This window comes from Mustela erminea, chromosome 17 (assembly GCF_009829155.1).
Source record: "Mustela erminea isolate mMusErm1 chromosome 17, mMusErm1.Pri, whole genome shotgun sequence".
Lineage (NCBI taxonomy): Eukaryota > Metazoa > Chordata > Mammalia > Carnivora > Mustelidae > Mustela > Mustela erminea.
The window spans coordinates 26,807,019-26,820,830 of NC_045630.1; the positions used below are offsets into that span (position 1 = coordinate 26,807,019).

The 13,812-nt window shown below is 45.3% G+C and overlaps 1 protein-coding gene across 2 annotated transcripts in view; it reads left to right on the forward strand.

The window, feature by feature from the left end:
* Window positions 1–3,102: 3,102 nt before the first annotated feature.
* TNR (tenascin R) overlaps window positions 3,103–13,812 on the forward strand; it is a 397,496-nt gene continuing 386,786 nt past the window's right edge. For both annotated transcript variants that reach the window (XM_032318828.1, XM_032318829.1), the window contains exon 1: window positions 3,103–3,564. The gene's annotated coding sequence lies outside the window, so the exon portion shown is untranslated. The remainder of the gene's footprint in view (window positions 3,565–13,812) is intronic.

Below are 13,812 nucleotides of genomic sequence, written 5' to 3' on the forward strand. Positions count from 1 at the left end.
CTCCAACCACTGAACCAATGTTTAAATCTTCCTACAATGTCCTAAGAAGTAGTCATCCTTCCTGAGTTGGGGCACTTTTAGAAAGTCCTCATTATCAGGAAACTCTGTTGGCATCTGTTCCTCTCTTCCCTTTCCATTCTCTGTGGGTCCTGGAAGGAACGCCTAGTTCTAGACAATCACTTTAGGAGTATGGAAATTAGTCCTCGAGGCAGCTTCTTCAGATGAATATTTGCTTCCTGATTTGTGAGCTCTGAGACATGCATCCCTAGTCCCCACGTGGTCAAGGGCTATGCTGTAGGAGGGGGTACAAAGTTCTGTGGGAGTCTGTGGGACATTGTCCGAAAACTCTAGTCCTCTTTTCTCCAACAGTGGGACTCTGACTGGTTCGAGCTCTTTCTTTGTTTAGGGGAGCCAAATACTGCCAGGGTTGCTGTGCCTAACACTCCTGGGCTCCCAACCTATAGGTCGTCACGGTTGGGCCATCTACCTACAGAATGTGGCAGTGAATGGTCAGTGTGAGGGTGCACAGCTCATACTTCTGTCCAGGGAAGGGTAGAGTCACAGGAAGCCCACATGAAGTGCCCAGGGTCCTCACCTCTGCTATAGGGAAAAGATTTGGGGTAAGAAAGAAAAACAAGGTCATTTGCCTCCCAAATAGTGTCTCTTAACTGGAAGAAGCTTTGTCCAATACACTCTACTCTTTCCCTCAACCTAGGAGACTTAGTGAACCTTAGAACCTGGTATATCGTCAGATGCCTCCTGAAAGGCAATCCATGTCTTAGCTTTAAGAAGTTTACATCCTTACAGGAGGAAAGGGCAATAACATATCATTTATCTCACCAGGGCTTGGGAAACAGACTTTGGGGAGGTAGAGAGGCCAGAGTCAGAAATTATGTAGGAGGGATGGGTTGGGAAACAGGAAGACTTGCTCAGGACAAGTTACATGAAACATTCTGCCATTCTGAATTTCTCCTGTTTTTGTACTGACTGCTGCCTTCTTGTGGCCTTCTTATCTAACAGATCACACTTCCAGCTCTCTGCAGAAGCCACAAGTTTGCACACGCTGTGGTTTCTACTTAATTCTCTCCCCCACTCTTTGCTGAGATAATTTTTCATTCTTCAGGCCTCAGCTAAGACACCCCACTCCTCAGGAAGTACCGTACCCTCATCCTCAAAAATCAGGTTGGCTGTTTTCTCTATGTGCTCATTTATTCCATTGTATTCGACCATATCTCAACACTTAGACACCTTGAACTGAATGGTCTTTCTTGTTCCCCTCTCCCACTTGGAGGAGCTGGAAACACTATGAGAACAGGAACTCTGGCTTGTTAACACTCAAATCCCATCTTTGTCCTGCTCCATTCACTTTTGATCTAAGAAAGTCAGGAAAGAGTGAGCCACATTAGGTAAGGAATTCACAATTCTGAAAGTCTGAAGAAAATGTCAACAGCTCGCCGAGTGCTTATTAGCTGAGTGCGTTGCAACTCAGCTCATCAGACTGCTAGCTGCAGCCCAGGACTGTGTTTGGGACTCGGCGATGATCTCTTTTTGGTACAGAAATCGAGCGAATGGATCCTCTGAACTGATTTTAAAGCCCAGTAGTTCCCAACTTCATGAGATTTACAGCCAGTTTTGTATATGTGAAACTACCCAAAACACGAGGGGAATTAGTTTTCTTAGAGAATTCTCATCAGTAATAGCAATTTCCACAGTTTGTTTGGCACCCGTGGTTGTAAATAATTTACTTTAAAAACTCAGCGGCATATAAATTTATTACAACAATCTAGACACTTTATCATAAGCAAAATAATGATAGCTAGGGTTCTTTCTTCTATTTATTTCAGATGCTGTCATGTCTGAAGTGCATATTCATTTTACATAGAGGTTAATAACCTAAGCTCTGTGGTCAGATGGCCTGCATTTCAGCACCCCCTCTGCTGGTCACTAACTGTGTGATCTTGAGCAAAACATTCTATCCCTCTGTGCCTCAGTTTCCTGGTCTATAAAGCTATAATAATAGCATCTGCATTCTAGGCTTATTACATATATTAACTGAGCTAACACATATAAGAGCTTATAACAGTGCCTGATACCTGCTAACTACTTCATAAATGCTAACCATCATTATTTGTTAGGTATAAATTAAACATAAAAAAGTGTTTTGATAGGACAACCTTTAAATTCCCTGCCAATTCTGCGGTTCTGTGTCTCTAAACCATTCCAATCCCTCAGCACTTCTATTCAGTAGGGAGGGGGCAGCATTACCCACATTTTCCAAATAGTGAAATTGAGCCATAAAGAAACAAAATATCCAGTAAGTGAGTGGCAAGCTGAAACTGGAATGTAACTTTGTAGATGTAGGTACTAGGACTCTTTTCAGGAGGTTCTGAGACTATACACTTAAAAAGCAGTGTAAGACATCCCTCAGGAGCCTCTGAGAAATGGCCCCTTAATGGCTCTTCTCTGCCACAGTTCCCTACAGACACTCAAAGAGGTCGCTTCTCTCTCCATCTCAGAGATACCCCAGGCCGAGGCTTCCCATATATTTTTCCTACCAGCTTTCAAAAAAGCCATATTAGGGCATCAAACGAGGTGGTGATACTTTCTCGTTTCCCTGTGTTCACTGGCCCCTTTCAGCACTCCAGTTCTGGGTTGTTGTAAGTATTAACAGAGTTCCCCCAGCTGCTGACCCTGACTCCTCAAAGGGTGTCATTCTGCCGAGTCAGGATCTGAAAGCACTTGAGACCACCCCCCCACACACACAACTCATCATTCAAAAAACATTCTCTCCCCAACCACTTCCCATACCCGGCTCCACACTTTACTTCTGTAATTGCGGACAAAGAATCTGCAAATATCCTGCCTTCTCCCTTCTCCTTCTTCCTCTGCCTCCCTCTCTCTTCCATTCTGGGTTGGCCAGAAGGAAGACTCTGCTGTGCAGGACCCTATCTGTGCAGAAGCAGCCCCCAGGAGTTTGTGAGTAGGGGGATTGCTCCTGTGTCTGAATCTGGACTGTTTAAAAGGACTCAGGATGCTTTTCTTTTCTGTCCACTAGGGGGCCGCTTGTAGGGGGATGGAAAAAACGAAGGCTTAAAAAATATATATATCATGCTGCTGAAATTTCAGCAAGAGGGGAAAAGAGAGAGCGCGTGAGAGAGAGACAGCAAAGCAGTCCCAGGCTTCCTTGTCTCTCACGTCAGAGGCAGGAACCTACTGTGCTAGGGCTGTTGGCTCAACACGCAGAGACCGAGAAAGGCACAGACACCGAGAACGAGAGAAGAGGGGTCCCCCCGACCCAAGGAATTACCACCAGTGGAGTAAAGCCACCTGACTTTTTAATCTTATTTTTGTTGCCTCCTCTTTCTCCTTCCACTCTAGCCCTGTCAGCTTGGGTTTCGTTTCTTTCCTGGAGCCTCCTCTCTTCCTCCCAGAAAAGGAGGAAGGGAAGAAAAGGGAGAGAGGTGGGTTCTCTAGGTGAGCGCATCAGCTGCTTCCAGCCCGCACAGACAAGAATTCTCTTCGCAGGAAGCTCCTCTCGCTCCCCTGCCGCCCACCCTCAGCCGGGTAAGTTCAGCGCACTTGCTCCTTCGATTTCCTCGCTAGCGTGATTTCAGCACCACGGAGAGCTATGAGATGCATTTTTGGTTCCTGTGTGTCCCTGTGTGTTGCTGCAAGGCGCTTGGCACGAAGGTTACATCTATCTTTCCGCTGCCATTGAAGCCGGGTTTTGTGTAGGGAAAAGAGAGGCACAAAACTGTGTCTACCGAATTAAAGGGGGCCGTGGACTCTGGCCTTCAAGGGTGTGTGTGTGCGTGCGTGTGTGCTGTTGCATAAGATAGGTGAGGTCTGAGCTAAATTGCCAGTGGGTTTCTGCTAGTCTCTGTGTAGAGCTGTTCTTTTCCTATGTAGATAAGAGGAAGGGTTTGGGGAATTAGCCATGCACCTTCTTTAACTCTTTCCGGACAAACCATGGAGGGAAAGTGTCGCAAAGGAAGCCTGAGGGGGTTGGGAGCGGGGCTAGAGTTAAAAGTTATGCTCCTCTGTGAGAGCTTGGAAGAGGTGGCTTTTTAAATGTCAGCTGCCCCAGGATCTCTGGGTTCTTGCTGTGGAGAAAGCCCAGTCTGACCTTTTACTTTTTCTCCTGGTGGGAATCTGTGGCAAGTGGGCAGGTGCAACAGGTAAGCAGCCGGTTGGGGTGATTTGGGGGACTGTGATCCCCCTGACTTCATGGTGGTAGGAAAGTGTCAGTGTCTTGAGCTTTACAGAGGTTGGCCAATGTGGATTATACTACATTTACAAGAAGGCAAGACGTGATCCCTACTTTTTTTGTTGTTGTTGTTTTTGGTCATGTTTGATTATGTGTGGTTGGAAAGAGGACAAAGTCTATTCTGCCCTGTTGTATGCCAGTGAAAGACAGCTCAGGAGAAAGGCTTGTCTCCATATGTCTGGGAAAGCAGAAGTGAACCTGGACTGATCCTGAACTCAAAAAGGGCTTGGGGTAGTGCTGTGTTCTCGAGCACTGAGAGATTCCACAGATGGACTCATCATTGCTTTAACTTCATGCCTACTTTTTTTTTTTTTTGAAAGGTACTGTTCTGTCTCTTCTGCTTCCTGCCCCTCAGAAATATGTTCAATCAATTCCCTGCAACTACCTTGGTTTTGCCTCAGTGACACTATCTGCCTGTACCCCCCTGCCCTTCAGTCTCACTCACAAATGCTTGGGTGGGGTCATTCAACAAGTGGTATTGGAGACTTCCTTCAAGCATCCATGTTTCTCTGAAGCCAGCAGCCCAAGAGAATTATAAAGAGATGAAATTTCTGATAAGAGTAACCTTATTATTTAAACTTCTGCTCACTTTCTTGAAGAGGAGAGTCAGAATGGGTGGTTTCACTCCTTCCGGTCCCCAGTGAACTTTAAGGTGGCGACTCTGTCTTTTTATTTAATTCAGCATTCTGGGCCCCTCCTCCAAACTGAACAAAATACTCTCTGCTTCTGGTTGGGGAGCTTTCTGGGTGAGAAACATATCCCTAGTGAAATGGCACTATTGTTGGTTTCTTTTCTTTCTTTCTTTCTTTCTTTCTTTCTTTCTTTCTTTCTTTCTTTCTTTTTTTTTTTTTTAACTATGCTTGCCATTGAATCCAGAAACCCTGGCATTTCCCTAGAATGGCCGGAAGTGTAATGCAGTGAGCAAAATAGTGAAATCAGAGGTTTTAATGGTAGGGAAAGAGATTGAAACAAACAAAGCCAGAGCATCAGAAACCAACACTGACTCATTGAAATTTCAACTCTCCCAACTCCTCCCATCCTTGAAATCTTCCAGTTTCAGCGAGAAAGGAGATAGATTTCTGCATGACATATCCCTGATAGTTTAGAAGAAATTCCTGCCCTTGCCGTGGACCCTATCCAAAGCCACCATTTATTACTGAAGTCACCATACTTAGTGGTCATTATCTCATTAATGTCCTTAAATTCTCTCTGAGAAGCGCTCAGTGTCATTACTGGGCCCATTTAATAAATGGGGAGGCATAGGCATTTAAAGTGCTAGGCTAGAGGGTAGCAAAAGTGGAAAGGAAATAGAACTTCTGGTCTCCTAATATTTCATCACCTGCGAAATGCAGAAATGCTCATGTGAGGGAGAGCAGGATGTATTGCTCCCCAGTGGACAGATTTGCAACTGAGACCTTTTAGTGAACTCAGTGTAGAGCAGTGGCTTCTCCCTGGTGAAGAAAGAGAATCAAGAGAATCTCAAGGTGTTTCTAGCCTTAGGTTCTCAACCAAGAAGATGGCTGGGAGCCAGATGAAGACCTCTTTGGGCTTACTATAAAAAACAAGAACTCCCATCTGGTGACCTCTAGGCTGAACTGAGATCAGGCATCTGATTTCCACATTAACTTTGTCCTAGAAATCCCAGTTAAGGGCACCCTTCCAGGGCACGTTGCCATGGATATTTTGGTTTTAGGTATTTGATGACTTTTCTCTCCTCTGAACCTTCTCTGGGAGCAGCTGCATTGAGTACTCTGTGGCTCAGAATGTGGGGAGAATGACTAGGGAACAGAGGAGGGTCGAGAACTGAGCACCTGCAGAAACCCTAAGAGAGGAGTGGGAGACTGGACACAAGCCCTCCCCACAAACAAAACCTCAGCTCCCTTGGCGGCCCTAGACTTCACCTCTGGCAAGCATTTTGGAGAGAAAACCACTGTCTTCTCAAGTCTAGTCCTCACTCATGAAGCAGGGGACACTCTTCTGGGTTGCCTCTGGGATCTGGGGGAGATGAGATACGTCAAGAAAGGTGAAGAGGAAGAAGAAGTTGGCATCATGCCCTATTCTCCACAACTCTTTTGTCTGGAGAGTGCCACTGTTACATTTAAAAAAAATTCAGATACAGTTTGCATAGAATAAAATGTATTGATCTTAAGTATTCATATTAGTAAGTTTTGATGACTTCATACACCCATTTAGCCACTATCCCAAACACAATATATAAGATTTCCCTCAATCTTTCCCTCCCCCATCACTTTCTGACTTCTCTCACCATAGCTTTCACTGTTACTTTTTGCACTGGAAATATATTTCTTAATGTGTTATTTAATAGATGTGTCATGTAGACTATTGTAGAGTTTCAAGAGAACATTTAAGAGGTCTGAGGTTATTGTTATTGGGTGGCTAAAGGAGTGGGGGAGGGGTGTAGCCCTCATCCAAGTTTATGGTCATAGGGTTGGGAAGTCACAAGGCCATTTCAAGTGTATGAGTGAGTGTATGTGTGTGCGTGCACATGTGCAAGGCACAATCAAAACCACATAGGAAATAGGGAAGCCCTTGCTGGTCTCTACCTCTGAATTGACCTATTATTTGATGGTACAGTGCATGGAGTTGATGTTAAAATTTCTATTAAAAACTTGGAATTGAGAATTCAGGTGGCTGGTCATGAGTCATCTCATCTGGGCTCCAGGAGGGTGAGGTGAGGAAAGAGGACCTGTGTGAACTTACTAGGAAGAGTGATAAGGAAAGGTCATTGCAATAGTGTTTACACTGTGAAATTCAGCCCCATCCACAAAGGTCTTGGCTAAGGAGATTGCTGTTCCTCCTTATTCAAGAGTAGCTTTAGAACCAGAGGTCTCTGGGGCAACTCAGGTACCATGATATCCTTATAGCTTCATTTAGAGATTTCCATTCCAGTCCCATCCTTGTTTTTTTTTTTAGCAGTTTTTTAAAAGAAGATTTTATTTATTTATTTCAGAGAGGGAGAGAGAGAGAGATAGAGCAAGAGAGAGCACAAGCATGAGCAAGGGGAAGGGCAGAGGGAAAATCAGACTCCCTACTGAGCAAGAGGCCCGACTCAGGGATCCATCCCAAGACCCTGAGATCAGGACCTGAGCTGAAGGCAGATGTACCCACTGAGCCACCCAAGTACCCCTCCCATCTCTGGTTGTAGGCCAGATTGGAGAGTCTCTTCTATTTTATCATGGAGAAGCAATGAAGTTATCATGAAATTTTGATGCCTTTGATGTGAAAAAATACACATACACACCCCCTACATAATTAGTCTTGTCACTTTGGCTGTTCAATTTTCTCCCATTTTGTATCTGTAGATGCTCTATGTTCAGGGAATGTTGGATGGAGATGAGGCATTTTGTGTGCAATTTGAGCAGGAGGTCCTCAACTAAGAGATTAGACTTTTTGGCAGTTAATCAGGGACTTTGGCCAGCCTCAAAATTTGTCTAAGTAGGTCATAGAACTGTTTACGTAATTAGTGAGCAAACATACATATTTCCTTCCTTTACTCAGAGACTCTACTGAGCACCTTCTTCCCAAACTCTGCTTTCTGGGATTGCCTGCCGCAGAGATGCATCCAGCCATCTCATTCATGGGGAGTCTCCTTCCTGAGCTGGCTCTCCCAGCCAGGAGCCCACAGTGTGGAGTGTAGGGTGCTAAGCCACTGGGCTGCGGCAAGTCAGAAGAGAGTCGATTTTGTAATGTCTAGGTAGAAGTTGTGCAGAAATTCAAAATCTGAATGATTTCCACAAAGCCAATTCTAGTAGATGATTTGGGAGAAGTGTAGAGACATGGCTTTGCCTTGTTAACTGCAGGCTGTGTTAAAAAAAGATCAGATGAGATTCCCCACCTAAATGGAACTTCATCTTAAGGACAAGTTCAGTGGGAAGGGGAAATTGGAATAGGTTCTAAAAAGTTATTTCCAATGGTATATATGGATCACTACATCTCTACCTTGAAATATGACTTTGGACTAGACCTGTATTGATCTATTTAGAACACAGCAAGTAACCAGTATGTCAGTTGGCAAAGGGAGTTTAAACAGTTTTACCCTCTTCTTTTTCCCTTTTTTTCTTCCTTGTGATAAAGTATACATGATATAAAACTTACCAATTTAGCCATTTTTGAGTTCAGTTCAGTGACATCAAGTACATTTACACTGCTGTGCATAATTCTGATGCAAAAGACAGGAAAGACCCGGAAGTGTGTTGATAAAGGTGAGGGCTATGGCTCCCGCTATCTGCCAGTATCTCCTTGGGGTAAGACTTCACTACCATCCATCTCCAGAATGTCTCTATCTTCCCCAACTGAAACTCTATGCCCATTGAACATTACTCTCCATCATGCCTCCCTTCCCTCCAGCCCCTGGTAACCACCACTCTATTTCTGTCTTCATGAATGGGACGTGGTACCTCCTATAAGTGGAATTATACCATATTTGTCCTTATGTAACTGGCTTATAGCACTCATCATGAGGTCTTCAACATCCATGTATGTTGCAACATGTGTCAGGACTTCATTCCGTTTTTGTTTTTGTTTTTTTTTTTTAAGGCTGAATAACATTCCATTGTATGTATATACCACATTTTGTTTATCCATTTATCTATAGTTTATCCATGTCCATTAATGGACATTTGGGTTGCTTACTCCTCTGCTTCTTTAATTCTGGTCAATTGCCTCTGCTTTACTCTCCAGCAAAGTGGGAAAGAGCTGTCTGGTCATAGCTCCCATTAGGGTTGAAATCCTTTCCCCTATGAGAACCACACAGGTGGTTTTCTGGAGGCAAATCAAGAAGGATAAGAAGGGGGTTGGTGCCTTCCCCCCACCCCTGCCCTTTTCAGCTGGGTGTGATTCATGTACTCCGGCCCTCACTGTTAAGTGTACAACAGATGCAGTTCAAGTAGACCAGGACCCTCCACTCTGCTCTATTTCCCCGCTGAAGGCACCAGTCTTACCCCAGGGAGATACTGGGAGGTAGGGGGAGACAGAGTCTTCATGCTGTGGACACATTTCTGGGTCCTTTCCAATTTATGCATTAGAAGGTGAGACTCCATGATGGGAGGAGTTCTGGGGTCAAGGACAAATAAGCCGATAGACTCATTACAGTTTTCTGAAGGATCTTAGTTCTGATCTTCTAAGGTACCCCTGTCCTGAGAACAGGGCACTTCCAAACTCACCCCCACTTGGATCTTACAATCACACCTTATGCTTTAGCTGTAGATGATTTAATAAAAGGTTGTTACCAGGATTCATGAGGAGCTCATGGTTCTTTCAGTCTGGATGTGTCTTTTTCATACTATATGGTTATAAAAGGGACTAAGAAAGAAAAGCCTCGAACACTGATCCAGGGACAGTATCAACCCAGAATGGCTAATATTGGACAACAGCTTAGCAATTTCTCTGGGCTGAATTTGGTCTTTGATTTTAGTTCACCTAAAATATATATTTCTGGGCCCTGGCAACTTGTATCTTTCTATTGCCTGATGATAACACCAGCCAACATGGAGTGAGTGCTTTCTACATGCTTCTGCCAAGTGCATGGCACAGAGAAGACACTTAATAAATGTTTGCTGTTATTGCTAACAATAAATACTTTAAACATTTTGTATCACTTTGTGGCTAAAACACTGCAACATATGCTGTTATCCCCATTTTACAAACACGAAAACCGAGGCATTGTGATTTGTTCAACTTTTTACAGCTAAGTAGTGATAAGACTGGTTCAAAGTCTGTGCCTTAACCACTTTCTTATGTTGCCTTTATCATTCCTTTGGCTATTAACAATTGCTAAACTTTTTTTTATATACACAGTGCAGTTTTAATGAGGCAAAAACAGGGCTATTCCCATACGCTTCTCCCCCTATTGCTGATCTTTATATGTAAAAAATCTAGGTGCCTTTCCACTTAGCTGATTCTAGTAGGGCTGAAAGAGCCCAGCACAGGGCCTGAGATACAGCAAAGCTCAATAAATCTTTCTCATTTGCTGTTGGTTCTGCTCAACCGGAGTCTAGGAATTCCTACATTTGTTTCCCTAGTCAAATAATAACACCACCACCATAACAATACTAATAACAGTTGCTATTTATGGAATGTTCACAACAGGCCAGGCATTCTACCAGGCCAAACAATATAGTATCTTACTTCATTCTCACAATAATGGGAGAAAATAACTTCATTTAACAGAGGTCACCATGTGAAGGGCTCTGTGCTAGCTGCTGTATGTATCTTTACATACAACAACCCATGGGAAAGGTGGGCAAGGAAAACCTCCAGCCAAATGAGAAAAGGAGACCTTGGTCATTGCACAACTGGGCTTGAAATAGCGGACAGAACAAACAGATGGAGGGCAACACATCTAAATTCAGAGAGGCTGAATAACTTGCCCGAGGACACACAGCTAGATGGTGTCAAGGCTGGTTTTGAACTCAGTCTTTTTGAAATAGAGCCCAAGTGCTTCCACTGTTTTCTGCAGCTTTGGTTTTAGCCCTACTCTCCTCTTCTGGGACATGCGTGCTTCAAGTAAGGCCTGGGGAGTTATGACCAGGAAACTTGGCTTCAAATTCCTGTTTCGCCATGTCTGAACTTGTGCCCTTGGGCCATTACTTAACCCTTCTTAAACTGAATTCCTCATCAGGAACCTCTTTATTATCCTCCCCACACCAACAAACAAACAAACAAACAAACAAACACACACCTATAGAATCCATCAGATCGTCTTTAAAGAGTTCTTATGAAAATTAAATGGCACAGAAGTACCATGTCGAGGACAGTGCCTCGGGCGGTCCGTGAATGGTTGAACCACTTGCAAATTCCTGAGGCCTGGGGCTTGGGTGCAGCCTGGGGTGCTTGTGTTTTAACAGGCCAACAATTATCTGGGCTGACCTGGATTTTACATTCTCAAGTGCTAATGGTCTGGGCTGGCCCATGTTTTATATCACCTTGATTTTAAGAGCATGTGTTGGCTGTTTTTTCTTCTCCTGCTTCAGTACCAAGAGCTTGGCAGGCTGATATTTTAAAATATCTGAAAGCTGCCTTTTGCCAATTAATTGCCTGGAAATTGTACTGGATCAAAATTAATTTCAGCTTTAAGGAGAGACTGGATTTTTGAGCCACATTCTGCACTCAGCTGGGGGACCACGAACCTTTGGATTCTTCTTCCCTTGCCTTTCCCTCCCTCCAGATGCTTCTGCCAGTCTGAGTTTTATTTATGAAACATTTTCCCTTCCCTTATAATTCTGTTTTCCATAAGAAGAACATATAACAGCCACCTCCTGACTGGGCTAGAGTAATTGTTTGAATTTTTTGACGGTGTGCAATTTCAAAGGCTTGAGTTTATATAGATTACCTTGAATTTATCTCCCCAAGTGCATCAGGAGAGAAGCCGCCTCCTGTCTCGTGAAGTATTGTAAACCCCGTAACCACTGAGCGCCGGCATCTGCGTGGACAGTCTGTTTATCTAAATGGATTTCTGTCAAACAGATACCTTAATAAACCTGGTTTTGTCAGCCTCTCCAGCCTATACCCAGGTTGGCCGTGGGGCCCTGGCCGAGGGGCATGTTCGGGGAGGAAATTGGCCCACAGCCCCCTTGCCCCTCCACCTGGCCAGCTGTGAGCCGGGAGGTAGGTGCAGAGACAGCAAGGGCCGGGAGCTCGGCCAGCAGACGCATAAGGCCCGGAATACCAGATGAGAGCCCGGCACAAGGTCAAGTCCGAAAGGGCAGAGGCCACGCTGTCTATAAAGGGGCTGTCTCCCTCACCGTGACCTAGCGTGTGCCATGGGGAGCTGGATCTTATAAACCCAGCCATAAAGCCTCCCGTTCAAAGCCGTATATATTTATAGAGATATAAATGAAGTTTAATGCTGGTGAAACTCACTATAAAAGCAAAAGACTTCATCTGTATCTATACGTCAGGAGCAGAGCAGTTCAGGGCCTGCCGCCTTTCGCCCTCTGAGCTCAGTGGTGTGCACGCGCCGCTCACTCCCCAGGGGCCCAGCTGCGGGGCCAGCAGAGGCGGGAGAAGCAGGTCTGCGCACCTGCAAGCCAGGCCCCCAGCAACTGGCACCTTCCCCTTATCTCTGAGGGCTGTTTAAAAGCAGCGAGAAAAAAGAGAGAAAGGAAAAAGCACTGCCAAAATCAAGCGGCTTCAAACAGTCAGGAGTCTGGCTTTTAAATAAAACAATTTGAGGAAGGTTGGCTTTTCATCCACCTTGGAAGCTGCCAGATTCTGCTCCTCGGAGCTCCAGGTGGGATACCGCAATGAGACTGCAAAGCCCGCGCTGACCTGACCCCTACCTGGCCTGTGCCCACATTTCCCACCCCCACTCTGCCTGTCTTGCCACCCGTTACCGTCCACGCAGGGCTGGCAGAAATGTTCAGTGAAATCCTGACAAACAAGCCTTTGAATCCTGGCTTTGCCGTGTACTGACTGTGTGGCTTTGGGGAAGTCACTTGGCTTCTCTGAGCCTTACTTTCCTCCCCCACAAAATACAGTAAACAGTTCCTACCTCTCTGAATCACTGCGTGGATTAAATGAGATGCCATTATGTAGATGAAGGCCCATAATGGCCACAGAAAGTCTTCAGTCCCTACAGTTTTCTCCTGATGGAAGTGTCCATGGCAGAAAAGGTGACTGTTGAGGGTAGAGATCAGGGTCACGTGGCTACTTGGAAGTATATTCTCCCCAGGGGCATCGCCTGAAACTGGCCACAGGAACATGTACATTGGGAAGACCAGCAGGGACTGGCACCCTCCCCTCTTTTCTTTTCTTTTTTTTTTTTTTAATTAAATTAATTTATTTTCAGCATAACAGTATTCATTGTTTTTGCACCACACCCAGTGCTCCATGCAATTTGTGCCCTCTATAATAACCACCACGTGGTTCCCCCAACCTCCCACCCCCCACCCCTTCAAAACCCTCTGATTGTTTTTCAGAGTCCACAGTCTCTCAGGATTCACCTCCCCTTCCAGTTTCCCCCAACTCCCCTCACACCCTCCCCTCTTTTCATCTCGCCGCTCTTCCTGGTCTTTCGCAGGCCTCTGGGCCAGAGCGCCCACTGCAGGCACTCAGAGGAAGGATGACTGCGATCGCCTCTACAGTGGGACCTGTCCCTGTCCCTGTCCCTATAACTGACTCTAGGAAAAGCTCAGAGGCAGGAAGGCTGCTGACCTGGGAGTACAGTTCCCCGGGGAGCATCTTTGGACTCCTAGGGGGGACTTTCCAGACTTAACCCTCAGGAGGTCAGCAAAATCATGCCCACGGCGTAGGTTTCCCTCCTGGGTCAGCCTCCATCCAAGGGAGGGACCGAGTGGAATATTCTGGAGGAAAGGGAAGGGTGCTGTTGATCTGGACCCTGATCTGTGCCAAGTGGGGGTGGGGAGGAGACCACTATCTGTCCATCTGTTATTAAAAACGGTCTGAGGCACCGTGCACAAGTTATTAAATGCAGAGGAGGAGTGTGCCGTATGCTCCTCCCACCCCCGCCCCTTTTCCATTTGTATTTTATCAGCTTAATTTAGTGAAAATGAAAGACTCAGGCA